This window comes from Eumetopias jubatus, unplaced genomic scaffold (genome assembly GCF_037043125.1).
Source record: "Eumetopias jubatus isolate StellerSeaLion01/CBP00866 unplaced genomic scaffold, mEumJub1_p1.0 scaffold_5, whole genome shotgun sequence".
NCBI lineage: Eukaryota > Metazoa > Chordata > Mammalia > Carnivora > Otariidae > Eumetopias > Eumetopias jubatus.
Genome location: NW_028274811.1, coordinates 148,447,714 through 148,467,623, shown reverse-complemented (window position 1 = coordinate 148,467,623; position 19,910 = coordinate 148,447,714). Strand labels below are relative to the sequence as shown.

The window sequence follows — 19,910 nt, the reverse complement described above, 5'->3', positions numbered from 1 at the left end:
TGCTCCGCGGGAAGCCTGCTTCTCCCTCTCCCACTCCCCCCGCTTGTGTTCCCTCTCTCGTGGTGTCTCTCTCTGTCAAATAAATAAAATCTTTAAATAAATAAATAAGTGGGGAGGAATAGTCACATCTCCCATGCAGATGAATTCCACATCATTTATGTAGATACTCTGCCTTCAAGGAAGAAGAGAATACTCCTCACCCCTCAGTTGTCGACTGCACAAAGTAACTTCCTGCCAGAAGGCAGTATGGAGAGGTTGGGGAAGAGAGTAGTTTTCTGTGGAGAAAACTGACAGACATGACCTTAACCAACTGATCAAGGTCAACATCAACAGATAAGCCATGTGGATGGTACCTACCTGTGATATCGTGTGATGGGAACGACACTTCACCTCTGTGGTCTCCCTCCCAACACACATAACCCCAGGAAAATCATGGGAAAACACCAGGCAGATTTCAGTCAAGGGACAGTCTATAAAATGCCTTATTAGTAGTCTTCAAAACCATCAAGGTCATCAGAAACAGGAAAAAGTCTGAGTAACTGTCACTGTCAGGGGACATGAGATTGCAATGTGTTGTGGATGGGATCTTGGAACAGAAAGGGGCCTTAGGTGAAGACTAAGACAATTTGAGTGAACTCTGGGTTTTAATTAACAATATTATAAAATATTTGCCTATTAAGTGTAACAAATGTACCAATCTATTATAAGATGTTAATGGTAGGTGAACCTGGGCGTGAACTATGTGGGAACTCTGTAATATGTCGGCTAATTTTCTGTAAATATAAAACTGTCCTAAAAAATAGTTGATTAAAAATTTTACAAAGGGGAGGAGGCAAAGGTAAAACTAGGTAAAGGCAGATAGTGAAAATCAGTAAAATCCTGATATTATCAGGAGAAGAGACCTGGTAGGATAACAAAGGAACCACCTTATGAAGCAAAAGCTCTTCACTCATGAGCAGGGGATGCAAGGAGACAGAGACAAACAGACATAAAATAAGATCCAAACCAGGTAATCAGTTAAGTAGATTGTAGAGTTCTAAATTAAGTGCGACCCCCTATAATAGAGAACTTCTCTTCATCTGAAGTGGGTCATCAATGAAAATTCCCTGGGTGTTTCTTTATCTGTTGTTTTGAATATTGTTCCTAAAAGTACATATTCAAAAGTAATCTTAAATTGGAAAGGCAGAAAAAAAAATCAAACCCTCAAATGAACCTAAATACATGTCATATTGATAACTACACAAAAAGGCAAATTAATACAAGTAACTTATAAAGAGTTCAATGGCTGTACAATCTTTCCCGAAAGTTCCAAGAACAGAAAGATCAGAAACATATCCTGGACCACCCTTGGCTTATTTTTGGCAATTGTATTGATATAATAATTCTGAAGATACCATTAAGAGTGTGTATTGAGGGGTACCTGTGTGGCTCAGATGGTGAAGCATCTGACTCATGGTTGTGGCTCAAGTCATGATCTCGTGGTCACGGGATGGAGCCCCACATCGGGCTCTGTGCTCGTCAAGGAGTCTGCTTTAGATTCTTTCTCCCTTTCCCTCCCACTTACTCACTCACTCTCTCTCAAATAAGTAAATTTGCTTCAAGACCCCAAGATCCAAGGAGATTTTTCTTGATCCTAGGTCTGAGGTGGAAGTGTATTGCTTGAAAATTATCAACCTGTGCTTAATTAGTGAGTGCATATGTTTTTCTGAAGTATATAGTCTACGTTGAGAGACTAATGGCTGAAATGATGAATTTAAGAAATTTAATTTTAAGAAATCTTTTATGCATGCTCTTGTAGAAAACTTTGAACATCTTTATTTTTGATTCACAGGTACTAGCTACATTTGAAATAAAATCCTTTTTTAAAAAAGTGAGCATCTCCATTTTCTTCCCTTATGGGACTTCCTGCTGAGGATCTTGATGTGATGTTTTCTGTAGTCCTTGTACCTGCTTCCGTGTGCAGAAATGAATGTATGCACTGATATCACAGTTGGGTGATTCCTTGGAGGTCCTGAGCATCCATACACGCACAACAAGCTCAGGGGAAACACTGAAGCATGTGGAACAGTTTCAAAAAATTAGCAACTCGGAGCCATAAAATGGTGTTATTATTCAACAAAAGAAGTCACTTCATTAAGATATCAGGGCTTTTCGATCAGAATCATGGATCTTTTTAAATGCCAACTAAAATTGTATGTTTTTAAAATAATGTGATCTGGTTTGAGAAGAAATTGAGAATCTTGAGGTAGAAAAAACTTAAGAATAATTGCTAGGAAACGCAGTAGCTGCTGACGGACTTTGAGGGACGATGGTGCTATCAGAGCAGATATTTATACCCCCTCATCCAGAGAGGATGAGGTCTGTTTCCTTTCATCCAGTAATAAAACAACTTGATAATTGTCTTCCGAAAGAAAAACAAAATGGTGCAATCCAAGAGACCGTGGGCCTCGCCAGCTCTAGACTTCGAGGCCAAGCAGGGTTGAAAGTGGGCTCAAAGCAGAGTGGGTCCAGTCTCTCCAACAGTCTTGGGTTGTACCCCAGCTCTCAGGATTGGTTACCTGGCGTGAAGGTTCCCAGAGCAGGGGACAGGCATGGGGCAGCGGTCATAGCGTTCTAACACTTGGACTTCACACCGAATGATAGCCTCACCCAGACACAGGCAGTCCCTTCCTATATTGGAGGGCACCCCTCAAGGGTGCCACACTGCTTCACCATGGCGGAAGCCAGCCAGAGCCACACTTGTAGCTAACTGGTCCTGGAGACAGGACCTGGCCGGTGGATGAATAAAAAGCCCCTCCCCGGTGTTTACATAAGATTACAGAACAGAGGTTAAATTTACATTTCTTTTTTTTTTTTTTAAGATTTTATTTATTTGAGAGAGAGAGAATGAGAGATAGCACGAGAGGGAAGCGGGTCAGAGGGAGAAGCAGACTCCCCGCCGAGCAGGAATCTCGATGCGGGACTCCATCCCAGGACTCCAGGATCATGACCTGAGCCGAAGGCAGTCGCTTAACCGACTGAGCCACCCAGGCGCCCAAATTTACATTTCTTGATAGCCAGCAATAATAATTAGAAGAAAACCAACCAACCAACCCTGTCGTCCTTGATGGAGACCACCCACAGCACCCTGGAGTTGATCTGCCCTCCTTCTGCCGAACCGCACTCTGCTGTTTAGTTTGTGGCAACCCCCAAATGAAGGCAGGGCAACCTCAGACTCTGTTTCCCGCTAGAAAAGGGAAAGGGTGAGGCTGGGCAGAAGCCCCCGCCGCGGGCCTTCACATCAAACCCTCCCCTCAGGACAGAGAGAGGAGAAAGGACCCGTCGTCTCACTCCACCTTTCCCACCTCGCATGACCTCAGATTTCCACAGCCCCCTGGCCAGGGGGCGGGCTGCAGGCAGCCACCCCCCTCATCATCACTCTCTCTCCTTCTGACTCCATCCTGATCCTCTGGCCTCGACGGCCGATGCGGTTCACAGAAAGCTGTTGGAGAGGCTGACGATACAGGACACTGAGCTCGGCGGCCATTCCCACGCCAGCTCGTCAGACTGGTCAGGGGCGTGCTCATGCTTTATGGATTCAGAGTCGGAGGGTTCCTTTTCCGCCGCGATTCGCCCATTCATTCTAGCAGCTTCTTAGAGGCTTTTCAGTAAAAGAGTCAATGACCCTGGTTCTCAGCTGGCTTTTACCAATATGTGGCCATATATTTCATGCTTGACACTGTGACAGTGGTCCAGTGTACTTGGAAATCAATAAACCAGAATCATTTTCTACGAATAGTCTGTCATGTCCAGGCTTGGCCCTCATTGTCCCCTCTCCCTGGAGGATTCTTCTCCAGATAAAGCTGTCCCCTTTCTGGGTTTCGGTAGCTTTCCCTGAGTATCATCTAGAAGCACCTGTCCCTGCCTCTCGTAGCCGCCTGTTTATCTGGGCCCCGGGGAGTCAGACCCCATTCCCTTTGCTCTCCGCTGAATCCTGTGTGGAGCACAAAGCCAGACACACTCTGTGCCTCCTTATCCCTTAAATACCGCTGTCTCACAGGGCTGTCACAGTTATGTTGGCTGGCTGATGATTATTAACATGAAAGGAAGGGGGAGCATGGCCCCAGCCCCGAGAAGCTGGGGTGGAAGGGAAAGAGCATTTTAGTACAGGACAGGTGTGCATGCGGGCACCGCAACAGGTGTGCGCCTGGCCGAGCCGTGGAATAAAGACAAACCTCGAAGAACAGTCGGAACTTAACCCATTTAAAAAAGGCAGTGATGGTCTCTCGAGGAGTGAGCGAGAACAGCATGCTGAAAAATGCGGGTGTTTTGGAAGAGCAGCCTGAGCATTAGTAAACCATGAGAAAAGAACAGAAGTCAAGTTTAGCCAGAGTGTTAGCTGTGCCCTTGATGTAGATGTAACCTCTGAGATCAAGGAACCCCGTCATTATGTGACAGAGCTGAAGTCAGTCATGTACCAGTACCAGAAAAACACAACTAAAACGGACCCGAACACAAAACTCCAAGACGAAATGTTACAGACTCTAGAAGCAAATACTCCTTTAGGTGAAACTTATTGCAACTATTTTAACATAAGCATTTTCAAAGTGATGGAACTGTGGAAACATCCAGAGTCGGAACTTCCCCATTTTTGTTCACTTTGCCCTGCTTTCTAGAATATGCCGCCTATGTGGACGGGAATGTACATATCCTTATGAATATTTACGTGGTCACAGTGGAGTGATCACTTCAGAAATAATTACCGTTCACCAGAAGTAAGTACAAGACTTACTTATCTTTGGAGGGACTTCAGAGTAATGCGGAACCTGTTAAGGTGCGTATGTACTTTGCTACTGGTTTTTGTGATACCGGTGATGGAATCATGTTTCTTTAAATAGCATGGTACATATCATAAAAGGGTGACCTAAGCCCCAGACTTAATAATCCTGAGGCTTTAAAGTAATACTCAGCAAGACCACATCTTGTGCAAGCCCCAGTGTCCCTTATAAACGGGAGAGAACTGTTGGTACAGTATCACATAAGAACATAAGGAATCCGGGTGACCGTCGTGCTGGTGGGCTGGTGTGGAGGGTTGTGGCGGGAAGTTGTGTAATCCAAGAATTGAAAGCCCCACTGAGCCAACGCAAACACAAAAATAATTCATTTTTACAGCTCAAGGATATGCATTCTTCCTTTTGAGATTTTCCTCTTTCAGAATGAGAGAGAGAAGCAAACAAAGGCATTTAGAACTCGGTGGGTCTTTTTGGATTGAGGGCCCATGGTACAAACACACCGCTCCACTGGGTGCTGATTTATGTAGATGTTGACGACACAAGTATAAAGCGGAGTCCCCGAATAGTATTTGTTTTTAGATGAATAATTCACTCATTTTCCTTGCATGAGTTTTTCTTGTCTGAGGCACTGGCCTTTCAAATTAAATAAATGTAATATTTTAAAAGAGTGTAGGCATGAATATTCATAAAGACCAAAACAGTGAACATAAATACAAGCACTTTTATATAACATTTACTTTTTTTATGAGGACCTTACTTTGTGGATTTTTGGGGTTTTTTTGTTTTTTGTTTTTTTCTTTTGCACTTCTAAGATGATATTCCAAGTGATTTTCCAGGACACTGTTTCTTTTGCCTAGCCTACCTGTTACTGAGGTGGTGATACTTGTTTTCAGATTGCTCCATACAACAATATTCCCCTTTACATATATAGAAATAAGGTAGTAATTATTTATGGCCCAGTCCACTAGCCATAGATTCAACCTAGTAAGGTGTCAAACCCTCAATAAAATGTCTAAACAAATGGAGGAAAGCCAAAATAAATTAAACAAAATAAAATAAGGTTATGTACCCTGAGAAACATAGCTCCTTTATACACATAAAGTATGGCAGAATATTTTTAGGTGTTTTTATATATGTGCCAGTGATTTAAAGGTTAAGAACATACATGCAAAACTTGTGTTATTATATGCTGGGAACACAAACAGTGAAGATCCCCCTTATCCCACTTCCTTCAGGGGTGGAGGTAAGAGTAGAAGAACAGAAAGAAAGAGATAAACACAAATTAAGTCTGCTCCCAAACCGCTGGTTTAGAAGGAGCCAGTGTATTGCTATATTTGATTGATTAACTCTGTCTTGGAGTTGTCAGGGTATCTTATTTTAAGTAATCCCTGAGATTACTGAGAGAAGGGTGTTGCTGTCTGTTTTATAAGCACTGGCTACCCCAGGCTGTTTGTCTTTGAACATGACCGAATCATAAATGCTGATTTATTGGCAGTATAGTATATAATTTAAATCTGAATGGCAATGAGAGTCAAGTTACTCTAATTGCAGTAGGAAATGTAAATTGGTGATGCACTGTTATTTACTGCTCCATATCCATTTGCTGGTTGGAGGCATGGGAAGTTATTCACAGGAGGGGTGGGGTTGTACCATTCTGGTATCCTCAAAAAGGGGGCCACTGAGAGATGAAAATGTTCTTGGAGTCACTTGTGAAAATCAGAAAGGTCAGAAAGGAGAAAGCTGTTTATCACCTTCAGAAAAAATAATTTAAGAAAATCATCAAAAAGCACATTATTTTCTCCTAGTCATAGGGGTAGAGAAAATAAATAGACATATTCTAACAAACATTATTTTACCTGATTGCTATTTTTTTTTAAAGATTTTAGTTATTTATTTGACAGAGAGAGACACAGTGAGAGAGGGAACACAAGCAGGGGGAGTGGGAGAGGGAGAAGCAGGCTTCCCGCGGAGCAGGGAGCCCGATGGGGGGCTTGATCCCAGGACCCTGGGATCGTGACCTGAGCTGAAGGCAGACGTTTAAGGACTGAGCCACGCAGGCGCCCTAAACTTGCTATTTTTTTTCTTTGCATTTGATGAGAAAAATAATTTTTAAGAAGAAGGACTCCTGGTGTTGGAACAAGCTGTTTGGATAGGGCAGATGGATTCTCAAGGTTTTTTTATTTTGAATAACATGAATGAATAAATACCCCATGCACTGAGGGGCACTTACCTGCTCTGTTAACCTTCAGGGGTTATGGCAAAATAATGTTGTTTTTGTTATTTTATTTTATTTTATTTTTTTAGCTTTAGCAGAAGATTATGGTTTGTTTTTATGTTGCCTTAGGACTTTGGGCAAAATACTTAACCCTTCAGCACCTTGATTTTCCCAAATATAAAATAAGAACATACTTGCCAATACATCTTGATTATAATGGATATTGAGCTAGATGAATGTCAGTTTTAGGTTGGATGATGTTCTTTCTGTATACTCGGGTATTTCTGGCAACACACCCACTTTTTCCCATTTCTTCTGTTGTTTCTAAAGACTTTATCATGCAATTTGGAGACCTTGGGAAGCCTGGACCTTCTGGTAATTGACTCTCTTAGAAGCAATACTTACCAATTATTTTGCCACAAGGTAACATTTTGTTGGAGCCCTATATCAACTCCCAGGGTCCCAAAGGAAATGACTTATATTTTAGGTCTTCATTACAGTAGCAAAACACTTCTGATATGAGTTATTGCATTACTCAGGTTACTGCTCTGAATTCTGAATAGCAAGCTACCCCTAGATCCAAGTGGCTTATAGAGTAATGACCTATTTCCTATTTCACACTTGCCAGTCTGCTGGTTTGCTAAATATTTCTGGTTTCTCATCCCTACCGGACTAAACAGGTAGGGTAGACTCTAGACTTTGGGTTGGGTCCAGGTCTGCTACGGGTGTCTTCAGTCCAGACCCAATTGAAAGAGTTGTGTCTTTCTGGACCCTGGCCTTCTCATTGTGGAATACCAAAACTCCAAGGAGGCTGGCAGAAATGTAAATTGAGGCCTCTTAAAGCCTCAGTTCTGAATTGGCATGCTGTCAGCCCATATTCCATTGCTCGAAGGATGAAGTCATGTGGCCAAGTCCAAAGTCAGTCAGCTTAGGCATGTATACTATACCTGCTGATCTCCATGGCAAAGGCTAGGAGAGAAGAAAGAATTGCTGATAGATACCATATTCCACTCCATCTGGTATATTAGGAACCTGTGCCTAACTAAGGGACGTTCAAGAATGCTTTGTGTTCTCATTTTTATCTTGGCCAGGGAATCACTATCCAAAACAAGTCTTTACGAAATGTGAATAGATGTTCTGGGAAATAGGAATGTAAGGGGGGATACTCTACTCTTTTTTCAGGCCCAAGGGACACAGGTTAAATGCTTTCACAATGTAGATGGTAGCCCACATTCAGACGTACTAGTTTGCTAATTACTGGTGGAGAGTTTTTCAATTTTTAACTCTAAACATACCAGACTTGCAGACAGGCTCTGCCATCATCATGTGACTATGAGGGGAGCGGGAAAGGAGGTACAACAGATAAATGGGCAAGTTTGGGAATTGGCCTTCACTCCAAGCAATTTCAAGTGTTTTAAGAACCGGGCTTGTCAGTGTCTCCTCCGTACTAGGTAATAAAATGCCTTGTCTGTTGTGCAGTGAAAAAAACTACTGGGGGATACATGCATATGAATGGTGAGTAAAGGAAAGGATATGACACATATAGGTAGATGAAGACCCCTAACCAAACAAGGGATCAGGAGGAAGAGAAGGCACTGAGGGAAGGGAACCACAGTGGTGGTCACTACTAGCCACTACGCACTGCTCGGGGGTCAGAGCAGACAGAGGGCTGGCGAGACAGCAAGCCACCTTTGTTCCCGGAAGATGCCGGGTTCTTACATCCTACTATTCTCTCTCTCTCTTTTTTTTTTTTTCTCCCAAGCTTTTTAAAATTTATGATCTGCCTCCTACTTTTTTTAAATGAAAAAAGGCACAGTGAGGGTCATCTAAGGATGTTTTTCATTGTAAGAAAGGTAGGGCTCTCCTTGAACTTTTCCGGTATTGAACAAGAGATACTACTTGATGACTCATGGGGACAGTTCAGTTTTCCCCTGGGACACAGGAGAGGACATGGCAGAGTGGAGTAGTGACCACACAGAGGAAGGTGTGTGATGAGCGTCAGCCTGTCAGTACTTGTTGATCTGGCCCTTTTTGCTTATTTAGTATTAATGATGCTGGAAATAAATATGTGTTTTTTTTTTTTTTTTTAAAACCTGGTCTTTATTTTAAAATCAAATTGGTCTGGAGGCCTCAAGAAATAAAATGTAGTAACCAGGTCAAAGATGTGTAATTATTCGTTATAGTTCACTGGCTTATTGATGAACCTCAGTATCTACTTAGCACCAGACTCTGAAGAGGACCATGTGGCAGAGACAAATACATTTCCCTTGTCTTGTGGATCAGTCTGGTCAGAATGTTGGAAATTCCCCACAGTGACCGCCACGTTATCGAGAGTGGCCGACCATTGAACCCATGGACAGCCCTGCAGATCATTGTGGGCCCCACGCATATCAGCTAGGAATAGGATTACAGTAGAGAGTCAAATCCATAAACACAGGGCAGGGCCCAAGAGTGTGTATCTCTAACAAGCTCCCAGGTGAGGTGGGGCCCAGGTGTGAGGCCCACACTTAGGGTCACAGACATCTGAGCTCTGCCAAGCAAAGGACAATTCAGGGTCATTGTTGGTCCAGGGGCTACCAGGAAGTGCAGAGGAAGCCTGTGTCTCCCCCAGCCCATGACAAGTCAGCCCAGACAAGTAATGAACTGGAGGGAAGGGGGAAGATGCATACACCCAGGCAGAGGTTCTCAGGCACCTATAGGCCAGCGAATGCAGGGCACACAGTTGACAGTAGGAAGTGGATTTAATTTTCATTACTTGCTCTAAAATGGTTTTAATTATTGACAGCATGTCCGTAGGTCTTTTAATGAAGAGTAAGTAGCAGTCATCACTGCTACTCTGTTATCTTTGTTACTGATCAGGGCTTGAGGTTAGCTGGGATGGAAATGGGTGTCATCCAGTGTGCCACCATGTGGCGGTGGGAATTTATGGGTGTCTGCAGAGTGCCCTTGAGTTACACCTTACGGAGCAGATTTCGTGTGTCATTGCACCTGGAATGTTCCATTCTTTCCTTCTGCAGATATTTGTTTAGGTCTTTTATGGACAGGTACTGTTCCCCGTTGTAGGGAACCATCCATACAGGACCCTTGTCTGCATGGAGCCTACATTTATATGGGAGAAGACAGAGAATAAGGATTAGGAAAAATATAAAATTAAACATTCCAATTCCAATAATGGTATGAAGAATTTAAAGCTAGAGAATGCATGGGGTGATATTTTAGATGGGGGGATCAGTGGATTCTCTCTGGGGAGGCAGTGTTTTGAGTTTTGAACCCTAACTGGCTGGAAGAAACCAGCCAAGGGAAGATGGTGGAAGAATACTCGGGGCAGAAGGACAGAAAGTGCAAAGGCACTGCGGTCCAGGAACCAGCGAGAAGGCCAGTATGGAGGGACTGTGGATGTGGGTGATGGGAGTTACTGAGATATGAGATCGGAGGCACAAGCCAGACCAGAACATGAGGAACCCTTACTGGCATGATGGGGACGTCGCATATTGCCTCAGCGTTACAGAAAGCCGATGGTGGGTTATACACAGGGGGAGTGCCATGGTCATTTTTAACATGCTAAAAGATCACTTTGGTTACCATGACTTGTTAGCTAACAACTCCATTCTGTCCCATGATTATCATTTCTGTTTTGTGGGGAAAACATTTAAGGTCTGATTTTGTACCATCTTTGATGTCTATAATATTGTTATAATAATAATTGGCATAATAATATTGTTACTCAGTCACAATGTCTGCTGTGCTTTCGATCTCCAGAACTTCTTCCAACTGCAAGTTTGTACCCCTTGATAAAGATCTCCCCATTTACCCCCCCATCCTAACCACCATTCTACTGTTTGTACAAGTTTGACTTTTTTCGATTCCACATCTAAGTGATGTCATATATGTAAGTAAATCATCAGTGTCTTTCTCTTTCAGACTTCTCATTTAGCATAATGCCTTCACAAGTCCAACCATGTTGTTACAAAGGGTGGGATTTCTTTCTTTCTCATGGCTGAATAATATTCCATTGTGTATGTGTATACACACACACACACACACACACACACCCCTCATCTTTATCCATTCATCCACTGATGGACACTTCAGTTGTTTCCATATCTTGGTATTGTGAATAATGCTGTGTAAGGAATTTGGAAGTTTTCAGCATCCTGTTTTCCTTTCCTGTGGCTATGTACCTAGAAGTGTAACCATATTATAGTATGTAAAAGGATCCCATCAACATGTCGTACACCTTCAGCTCACACAATGTTATGTGTGAATTATAGCTCAATTTTAAAAGAATCACTTTGACTTTTGTGTGGAAAATTCATACCAGGGGACACTGGTATAGACAGGGTATTCAGGATGATGTTGCAGGAATCCAGAGGTGATCCTATGAGTTGGACTAGCGTTGTAGCCACAGATGGAAAAGGATAGGTGGGTTCAGGTTGTCTTCTGGGGATCAAGAGAATGAGGAAGAGAAAACTAGTAAGAATAACTCCAATTATGGGGACTAGAGTTAATTAAATGAGATGGGAAAGAATATGAGGACAAGTGTTGGAGGTTGGGGAGGTCAAACAGGTGTAATGAGAATTGCATCCACATACTTGAGTCCTGTTCTGATAAGCCAGAGTCTCGTAATGCTTTCCTGTAAATAGTACCAATGACACGTTGGCTCTCATGTTTGTGTAATCCACCATAGTGCACAAGCATGAAATTCGGAATTAGATCTTAGAACTGAGCCAGTGGACTCAGCCTACAGCCCCATATGAAGTCTTGTGAGGCCTGAAGCCAGAGTGATTGAAGAGAATGGAACCCGAGAAAGCTCCAGAAGCATCTGGAAGCATCCATGACGTGAACTGGGCTAACTTCTAGCCGTGTCAGAGATCTAGACCTCCTCTGTGGAGCAGGCACAGGCTGCCCTTCCCTTGATTTGTTCTTGTGGGAAAGTCTCCGTCTTTGATCTGGGGAAAGGTGGCTCCTTAACTGACACCAGAGCTGAGGTGTGATAGGATTTTAGTGGGGTGGCATATGTGGGTCTACCAAAGTCTGTTCTTGCAACACACACAGGAATTACACACATGTATGTGTGTGTATATATGAGTGTATATGTATACATATATGTTTGTCTATATGTATATATGCACACAAACATGTAGATACAAATACAGTTGTGAGGGGCGCCTGGGTGGCTCAGTTGGTTAAGCGACTGCCTTCGGCTCAGGTCATGATCCTGGAGTCCCGGGATCGAGTCCCACATCAGGCTCCCTGCTTGGCAGGGAGTCTGCTTCTCCCTCTGACCCTCTTCTCTCTCGTGCTCTCTATCCCTCATTCTCTCTCTCAAATAAATAAATAAAATCTTTAAAAAAAAAAAAAAAAAAAAAAAAACAAATACAGTTGTGAGGGTACACACCTTTCCCCACTGCGGGGGTGGGGCTGGGAGAGAAAGAGGGGAAAGGGAAGGTAGACAAACCTAAGAAAGAAGGTAATCATAGACACCCATAGAAGCCTGGACATACACTGATGGCTTCACTAAACATCATCAGTATGATTGAGGGTCCCCACTTAAAGAAAAGACTGTTTACACAGCTGTGATATTTGTACTAAGAAATGTAACAGTGACTCAAAATAACCCTTATAGAAAGTATGATCAAGGTGCCTGTGTGGCTCAGTTGGTTAAGCGACTGCCTTCGGCTCAGGTCATGATCCTGGAGTCCCGGGATCGAGTCCTGCATCGGGCTCCCTGCTCAGCAGGGAGTCTGCTTCTCCCTCTGACCTTCCTCCCTCTCATGCTCTCTCTCTACCATTCCCTCTCTCTCAATAAATAAATAAAAATCTTTATAAAAAAAGTATGATCAATGAACAAGATAAGAAAATGCTAATCTAAATGAAAAGGTAAGTATCATTTTGCACATCAACAAATAAGCAAAGGGAAAGAGAGAGACAGAGTGAGAGAGAGCGAGAGGCAAACCAAGGAACAGATTCTGAACTAGAGAGAACACACTGATGGTCCCCAGGGGGGAGGGAGGTTGCAGGATGGGTGAGATAGGGGATGGCGATGAAGGAGTGCACCTGTCGTGATGAGCACCAGGTGATGTATGGAAGGGCTGACTCACTATATTGTACACCTGAAACTATGTTACACTGTATGTTAACTATACTGGAATTTAAATAAAAACTTAAAAAAAAGTTAAAGCACATTTCTGGCTAAATATCTTTTCTAGTTGTTTCCAGAAAAAATTGTAAATGCTCCTAATTAGTAAGTGGTGTAGATGTTCTCAAAGCCAGCAATACTTTGAGATGGAAGTAACACTCAAAAAGAAAATTTTCATTCAAATGTAGAATTTACTTTCAGAATGCTCAATTAGATCACTGTATTCAAGAATTCTCTCTTTTCCTTTGGCAATTTTTACTAAAATTTGGCATTTCTAGTTATATTCCAAAACAACAAGATACAATGTTAAAGGAACTACAATTCATGCTTTATTCAAGAAGGTATAATTTCTATGGTTTTAGTGAAATCTCTGTCTTTGAAAATTAAGCTACTACTTTAAACACTGTGCTATTTTTGATTTCTGAGAGATTTGTTGGAAAGAAAAGTGATTTGAGGAGCTCAGCTTCTGATTATAAAATACTTAACTTTACTGGAATGTTATTTCTCTTAACGTTATTAGCATAAAAAATAGAAAATATTTCCCTGATGGCGTATCCTCAACAGAGCCATGGCGATTTACATAAGTAATCCTGATTATCTTGCTGATTATGCTTGCTTATGCCTTCTTGGGGGAGATTGGAATAGACAGCAGAGCTTCATGATGACATTAGACCTGGGGTACCATTTGATAGGAAAAACTAGGGGCTCCATATTTCAGCTATTGTTGGCATGTCTGGGAACATTTGACTTGCCATTGAACTCTGAAACAAATGGGAGCCACACAATAAAAAGCCACAGGCTTCACACCAGGGACCTGGGTGGTGAGAGACCAGATTTACGTAGAGTCTGGTTAGGACCATTTCTGTGTCTATCCTGCCCTTGCTTAAGTGATACCTCATGTCTTCTCTATGTTTGCAGTAATTTTCTGTTTAAAAAAGTAAAAAAAAAAAAAAAATCATTCTTATGAAATAGTTCTGATTCATAAACTAAATAACTTGATGTTGTGGATGCTTATTCTTTGTCCCACATGTGGGAATAGAGCATGAAATGTAAAGTGGATGGAAAGTGCTTGAGATCTAAATTCTGATCTGACCTACAGTGTAGTCTTGATACTATGGTTTGATTTGTCCCCCCCCCCCCCCAGAAGAGCAGAGTTGCTTCAGAGTGTAACAATGAACAGAGACCTGTGTGCAGAGAGGGAGCTGGGCAGGGGGACTGCACACAGAGCACCCTGGAACAAGCATCCCCTGCAGGGCTCCAGAAATAGCCATGAAGGCTGGATCATGGGGAAAAAGCGAGGGGGCTGAGTGGAGGGGAGGTGGCCTAAGGAAGCCACATCTCAGGACTGGTGATCCATTGCCAGGACCTGGGAGTGTACTCTGAATGAGATGGGAGGCAGCTGGAGAGTGTTGCTGGAGAGATGATAAGAATTTGTATTTGAAGTGCGTCTAGAAAGAAGTGAGATTTCAAGAGGCCACCAAGATGAAGGAGGACATCCTGAGAGTGGGGAGTGGCAGACATGGAGAGGAGATCCCCACGCTCACGGGGATGCACCCCAGGCTCACCAACATGCTTCCAGAGCAGGGTGTGGGTGTGGGTGGAGAGGCCAGTCTGGGAAGAGTCCTGGCCTCTAGGCTGTGCGGTTTCCTCTTTCCTATGTGACCATGAGAACACTTGAAGAGAAGAGTTCTGAGCACAGGGGTAAGCCAGAGGAATTGTTCATCCAAGGAAGGAATTAATTCAACCTATGTACCCAGAATCATGACTCTAGCCAGCTATATGTTGGCTGGATTAGGGAAAGGAGAATGTTGGAGAAAGGGAGATCCATGAGTAATTGGATAAACGGCTCCTGTCTTGCCATGAGTGATCATCAGTAAGGAAATGCTAAGTAATCTGGTGCATCCATTACTAATGGAATATTTTGTAATTGGTAAAAAGTAAATCATATATTCACATCTACAGACTTGGGAAGATGCCCATCATGTATAATTCAGTGATAAAAAGCAAATTGCAGAGTGATGCATATAAAGGCATCTAACTTATCCATCAATAAAACCTGTGTGTCTATGTGCGCGCACGTGTGTGTGTGTGTGTGTGTGTGTGTGTGTGTGTGTGTGTGTGTGTGAGCTTGGTGTCAGTCAGGACCACATAAGCTGTGCTTGAGGTCCCAGGGGCTTACCGCCACAAAGGATAATGACTCATTCAAATGAACACAGGTCCATGTGGTCAACTGAGGAGATCTGCCTTTCACTTGAGACCAAAACCGAGAGAAACCCCTAAGTCATGTTTTCATGATTGCCAGAGAGGAGAGGGGGCTTGGTAAGTGGTGCACTAATTTCCACCCACAAGACACCTATGACTTCTTTCCTCACTGCATTTGTCAAAGAGAGTCATATGGCCCCATCTGACTTAGAAGAAAATGCTCAATGCTTCCCAGAAGGAAGAAAGTTAGAAATATTTGGTAGTGAGCCCTAATGATTACCAGAAGCATGGAGAATGGGGTGGAATGGGCAAAAACAAGAAGGCTATATACTCTGCTTCCCTTGTTGGGAGATGGGGAGAAGAAGGAGTGACAGAACACTATGGAAGTGTATTTTTTAACATATGGAAAAGTAATGAGCCAGCCTAGTGGAAGTCAGGGTGGAAAGGAGCAGACGGACAGATGTAGTTCGCTGGAGTCCTAAAGTAAGAAGACATTGTTTTTGTGTGTGGACATGAAGAATTGTCAAAGGTGAGGTGTAAACGTTTGCACCTGGCTTGTTGGGGACGAAGACATCATGGGTAGAATTGCGTTAGCCTGCAAGAGGAATAGGTTTAAGAACATAAAAGAGAAACTCCTACTTTGTTTGGAATTTATGGAGCAGGGGCACCTAGGTGGCTCAGTTGGTTGGGCGTCTGACTCTTTCAGCTCAGGTCATGAGCTCAGGGTGATGAGATCAAGCCCCACGTTGGGCTCTGCACTCAGCGGGGAGTCTGCTTGAGATTCTTTCTCCCTCTGCCCACCCTCCACCCCACACTCATGTGTGCTCTCTCTTTCTCTCTCTCTCTCTCAAATAAATAAATAAAAATGAAAAAAATTATGGAGCTTGAGGTTCAAGCAGACCAGTGGGAAGATGTGACTGTCTTGCAAAAGGCAAATGGCAGGCTAAGAGAAACACTTCAGATGGTTTTACTGGAATGAGTGCTGCCACCTCAGATATTGTGCCGATCCGGGTTTCTGGACAGGGTCTCCATCCTCAGATCAATGGCTCCTCTTTCTTCAGCCTCTGGATAGAGGTACATTCAAAGGGAATCTGTCATGGAAATGTCCCCATGGTAACATGGAAACCCAAGTGCTTGCATTCGCCTTTTTGGAGCTTCTAACCCACACATTCTTTAGATGTGCCAAATCCATTTCGGTTTTACATATGGCCTTATTTGAAGTTGCTTTGGAAAGAAGGCTAAAAAAAATAAATAAATAAGTAGAGCCCTCTGGAGTCATAAGAAGTGAAGACTATTCCCCCTGTGAGACTTGAAACCACACTTGACTTTCTTCTTTCCCCGTCTAGCCTGTGGAGTGCTCCCCAGGTGCCCTGAGCTGAGCTCCTGAAATGCTGCCACTAAAATTCAAAACTTGATTTAATATGACTTCCTTAATTGACCTTTAAAAAATTCATTTTGTCATCTAAAAATGAACACTTAGCAGGAGCAACTGTATTTGGAAAACAGAATGTCTATTCTCCATTTGGTTACTGCAGATAAGCCTTCGATGTGCTTCCTTTTCAAAGCCCAAAATGTCTGCGGAAGTGTATATTAATTGAAATAATGTGAGAGTTTTAGAGCTGTCCAAAATTAAGCTGTTCAGAAGTTATGGTAATTTCAAAGAACTGCTATAGGTTTTTGCATTAGAAGAAAAATGTGTAGTTGTAAAAGAGAGGCTCTTTATTGTAATTGTAAATTTTGATACCTGAAAATATTCCTTTAATACCTCTTGGAGGATATAGGATTTTGTATCAATGCTATGTATAGAAATTCATGTCTTCATTGAAAATATTTGGTGGATCTTAGGGATTCCAAAATCAATTTAATTTTCTCAATAAGCCGTGACAGTGCAACAGTTGTTTATCTCATTCTCATTCCTAAAAGAAACTTTTTCTCTAGTTTAGTGGCTGTGAACCAAGCTGATCCTACCCCCTGGGAGACATGTGACAATGTCTGGAGACATTATCAGCAGTTGGCATAACTTTGAAGAGGGGAATGCCAAGGGCATCTACTGGGTGAAGGGAAGGAATATTTCTACACATCCTACACTGCACATGGCAGTGTCCATCACAAAGAGCTGTCTAGTCCCCAGTGTCAATAGTGATGAGGTGGAGAAACCCTGCTTCCCATAATCTGTACCCCTATTCAACATTTAAAAAATGAAACATCTGTTTTAGCTCCTAGTGTGCCAGTATTTAGTATAACTGTCTTCTCTGATAATTTTGCTAAATGCTCATTGTTGTATGTTATTATTTATCATAACTCATGCTGTAAACACAATCTGAAAGTTCAATGTATAGAAATGAAGGGAATATGAGCCTATCTTTGGAACGTGAGCAGTTTTGTAATGATGATTAAAAATCGGTCCAGCTTATTGAAAGAACCCAATATCAGAGCCAAGACGTTGGGCACTTCCTGTGGTTGTCTTGGCAGGAGGGAAGAGTGTTTGCTGTCTTTCCATCTCAGACTTGTAGAAGTGGTTCGTGGGCACTTGTGTCTTATGTTAGGCTTTCAGCTTCATGAAATTTCCATCAAGGGAGAGAAATATTGCAAACTCTTTACTGAGAACACGTGAAGAGTTAAACCCGTGGATTCCTATTTAGGATTTGACACTGACTACTTGGGGAATATTGGCCAAGTTCCCCATTTCTCTGGGTCAGTGATACTGCTTTTGGAGAGAGCAGGATGCAGCTAACAGCCCCCTTAGTGCTCTTGTAAAGACTAGATGAGATCACGCATCTGAAGAGCGGGGAAGGGACATGTATGCCAAGTGCTCCATAAATGCATGTCCTAGTTCTTATCAGTTTTGAAATCTGATTTGGGGTTCTAAGAACTCATTCTGTATATTTTCTTCTTGGGAAGATGGAGGGAGGGGGCTGCCCCCGTCTGCCCTTGTAGATTGGCACCTGGCTCAAGGGGTGCCTCCAAAGTGATGCCTAGGCTCTTTCCATCTATACTAGGTGTTTTGGTTCATAAACTGTCTAACAACATAATTTTTCCCATTCCATATACAGACTAGAAATAGAATGCTAAATAATAATACTTAACCGAAAAACATCTTCATAGTCTTTTTAAAGAGGTAAAATTAAAAAAAAAAAAAAAGTACCAGAAAAATAGTATGGCCATGGTGATCCTTTGGCCCATGTGTTTTGGCCCAAAGTCCCTTATGAATAGACTGAATTGGGAGGAGTTGGGCATGAAACAGTTGGTCTATGCCCAACCTAGGCTCCCTAAGGAGGATTTCTGGACACATTTCCCCACTTGTGGTGGAATTCTCCTTGGCTGTCATTCTGAGACACCTGAACTTGCAGGATCTTAGAGAAGAGGATGTGGGGACCCCACCCCATTGTCTTGCCGGAGTGGGGCTAGGTACCCCTTCTCTCGGGCAACATCAGCTATAAAGCAATGGCTGATCCATGTGACTGTCCCTTCCCCTGGGCTGTCAGGTGCCTGAGAGCCGGGATTCTGCATCCATCCTCTGCCTCCAGACCCTCACTGCCTCCTCCGAGAAGCTTCATACGTGCTTGTCTAGTGAGCAGGTGTTTGGGTTGGAATCCCCTAGAGAAAAGGAAGGGGCACGTTTGTGAGATCCAAATTTCCTTTTATGTCGTGCCCCCTGATCTTTCACATGCTCTTTTGTCTGTGATGGTTGTATGCATAGAGCTTACGTGATACCACTCTTGCACAGTGAAGTGGTGACTGTTACTATTCGTTGTAATATGTGCGGTGCGGACCCCCGTGTCTATGCAAGAGGGGGAATGAGCGTGAGCCTGGTGTCCTTCCAGGTCTTACTCTCTTCAGATCCACCAGGAGCAGGGCCCACATCCTCCTTGTGAACACATATCTTGACTCACTGCAGAAGAGCTGGCGTGCTGTCTCTGCGTCCTTCCAGCTGCACTGGGATTTGGGGTTCCTTGTGATGCATGGATCACTCTGAATGTGGGACGAGTTCTTCCCTTAGCTTTGCTTCTGTCCTTGAGTGAAGAGCCATGTGGCAGAGCTCACCAGATGCCACTCTTCTGTTTCCCTGACCTCGGCTCTTCCCACTTGATTTATCACCTTTTAATCCTTCTCCATGTCCTTCTGCCTCTGCTGCTTTTGATGTAATGAAAACGGCCTGTTTTATTACCTACTAAGCCATTTTACTTTCATTCCAAATCTTTCTGTGAGCTTTCATATTGATTTATTTTTTATCGAGGAGACATTCACGTAACATAAATTACCTGTTTGAAAAGGAAGAATTGGATGGCATTTAGTACATTCACGGTGTTGTGCAACAAACACCTGCATCCAGTTCCAGAAAGATTGTCATCACCCAAAAGGGAACTCTGCTCCTAGTGGGTAGTTACTTCCCACTTCCCCTGCCAACCTCCACTTTGTTTTCTGCCTCTGTAGGTTGATTTATTCTAGATACCTCACAGAAATGGAACCTGACGATAGGGGGTCTTTTGCCTTAGCTGCATTCACTTAGCATAATGTTTTTGAGGTTCCTCCGTGTGAAAACACGTATCCTTACTTCCTTTCTCTGGCTGATTAGTACTCC

General features: G+C 43.0%; 1 protein-coding gene across 1 annotated transcript in view; it reads left to right on the top strand.

The window, feature by feature from the left end:
* The window catches only part of ADCY2 (adenylate cyclase 2), a 400,165-nt gene that overhangs the window by 86,998 nt on the left and 293,257 nt on the right, over positions 1–19,910 (top strand). The gene's annotated exons all lie outside the window — the stretch shown is intronic.